Source organism: Sinocyclocheilus rhinocerous, unplaced genomic scaffold (genome assembly GCF_001515625.1).
Source record: "Sinocyclocheilus rhinocerous isolate Xijiao unplaced genomic scaffold, SAMN03320098_v1.1 scaffold44, whole genome shotgun sequence".
Classification (NCBI taxonomy): Eukaryota; Metazoa; Chordata; class Actinopteri; order Cypriniformes; family Cyprinidae; genus Sinocyclocheilus; species Sinocyclocheilus rhinocerous.
In genome coordinates, this window is record NW_015631022.1 from 2,184,873 (window position 1) to 2,187,731 (window position 2,859).

A 2,859-nucleotide genomic window follows, 5' to 3' on the forward strand; every position below is an offset into this window, starting at 1 on the left:
ATGAAATCGGGCCGAGGTTAGCTGCTGGTCATTCTTTCTTTCTCTTGTCTGACCAGAGGATTTTACTCACGCATGAAGTTCTGCTATTGATTCTCAAAGAGAGCAGTGTGTCGGTGCACAGGGCCAAATTTTTGGATCCTTCCCATGCCCTTTCACTGATCTGTTTGGGAGTATATTATAGACACAAGGAATAGATGGAGGGGTCATTTCGGTTTTTGAACACAAGATTGAAGCGGGATCAAAAGAGGATGAAGATGACAAATGCCTTTGATGCTGATTGAAATATTTCAACTGCAAAATCAAATTAAATGCATCTTGAAGTTATGTCATTAGTATGCATGTTGGGTTTGAACTGTGTTGCTGAGCACAAAACTATGGAGACAGTAGTCTACTGTCAGTCTCCCACTAACAAAATATTGACCAGGAAACTAGATGTTTAATGCATTAGATGAAAAAATACAGTTAGCTGAGGATCATAATATGATAATAATGTTGCCGGAAACCTCACACATCTAAACCTCCTGGTTTCCCGGAGTTACAGAGTGAATCCTATTTCTTCAGCATAAAGAACTTACATTTCACTTACTGAATGACAGTATATATAGTGTCACCTTTATAAGTGCTTTCTAGCAGATTTGTAGAAGCCCATGTAAGCCACTGAATAAAAAATAAAGAAGGTAATTGTGACTTTTTATCTCACAATTCTTTTCTCGCAATTGCGAGTTTACATCTTGCAGTTCTGACTTTTCTCAGAATTGCATGATATAAACGTGCAATTGTGAGTTATAAACTCAGAATGGCAAGATATAAAGTCAGAATTGCTAGATATAAACTTGCATAAACCTTTTTATTATTATTACTTTTTTCTTGCAATTGCGAGTTTGTATCTCACAATTCTGACTAATTTTCTCACAATTCTTTACTCAGACTTGCAACTGCGAGTTAAAAAGTCCAATTCTTAGGGAAAAAGACTGATATTTTCTTATAATTGTGAGTTTATATCTCACAATTCTGACTTTATAACTCACAATTGCATGTTATAAAGTCAGAATTGGGAGATATAAACTCACAAGTATGAGAAAAAAGTCAGAATTGTGAGTTTATATCTGCCAATTCTGACTTTATTTCTCAGAATAACTACTTTATTTCTCAGAGTTGCGCAGTTTATATCTCGCAATTCCAGCTTAATTTCTCAGAAATGTGAGTTTATATCATGCAGTTCTGACTTTGTAACTCACAATTGCGAGTTTATATCATGCAATTCTGGAAAAAAGTCAGAATTGTGAGACAAGTCGCAGTTACCTTTTTATTTTCTTATTCAGTGGCAGAAACGGGCTTCCATAGATTTGTGATTTGTCTTCAGTAAATGCATAAATTCTTCAAGTCTGTCATGCGTCTGCACCCTAAAAGCTTCTCTGTTTTAGATTAAATGTAGCAACACTGCAGAAACTAATGGCTAAAAATAGTCAGTTAAAAATGGTACTTGTGATGCATGTATTTATCAACAGTTTTCCTTCACATTGACAGAAAAAGAGAAAACTAATATATCAGGCAGCAGAATGCAAAATTACGGGGTGTTGCAAAATAGGTTTGTCTGGTGGTTTAGTATTAGATTCGGCAAAGCTCATAATCTGTTAAATTCAGAGAGAAGGGTAAGGTCATCTGCCATGTTCGTGAAGAGACAATTTACCCTCCCGCATCTTCTATCTGATTTGCATACATATATTTATTTGACACAAATAAGAAACAAGCAGCTCTTGATTTTTCTGTCAGGAATCCAGTTTAAATGCTGTGCCTACTCTAATGCCAAACCGCAAGGGGTGCAACATTGCAATGTGTCAGGATTATACCAACTCGAATGAACAAATTGTATTTTAAACCCAGTTCGTTTAATGATTCATTGCACATTCAGAACAAAACATCCTCATATACCCACGAGCGAAATCAAAAGTCTCAGCACAAACGTTCACAATGACAAACAGAAACAGCTTAATATTTCAGTCCGATCCTGTTGATGTATTTCCTCTGGGTTTGAATGAATGGTGAATGATGTTTGGTGAATAATGTAGATCACATCACAAACTAAATGTGTTCATTGATATGAGTCATTACTCTATATGAGTGAAATAACATGCATTGGCATCTGTCTACCACAGAAACATACTCACTTGTGCTGTTTTAAACTCTTTAAATAAAGGGTAAATTTGTGGTAAATGAATAGTTCACCCAAAACTATAAATATGCCAAAAATATACTCCAAGATGTAGATTTGTTTGTATCTTCATCAGATTTGGAGAAATGTAGCATTGCATCACTTGCTCAGCAATGGATGCTCTGCAGTGAATGGGTGCCGTCAGAATGAGAGTCCAAACAGCTGATAAAAACATCACAATAATCCACAAGTAATCCACACCACTCCAGTCCACACGTTTTGAGAAGCGAAAAACTGTGTCTGTAAAAAAACAAATCCATTATGAAGATGTTTTGACTTCAAACCATTGCTTCAAACCGTACGAGTCCTCCATAATATTGATTTATCCAGTGAAAAAGTCATCTCATCTCGATCAGGAGAGAAATATGCACAGATCAAGCGCTGTTTACAAGCAAATACAGTCCAAAAAAAGTCAGTGGATTTTGATGTGAGAGGATGGACCTTTTCACTGGAGGAAGCATTATTATGGATTGTTTTTTGCGCTTTAAAATGTCTTAATGACGTATTTGTTTATTACAAACACTCCGTGCTTCATGTCACGATACATTAACTGATGGACTGGAGTGCTGTGGATTACTTGTGGATTATTGTGATGTTTTTATCAGCTGTTTGGACTCTCATTCTGACGGCACCCATTCACTGCAGAG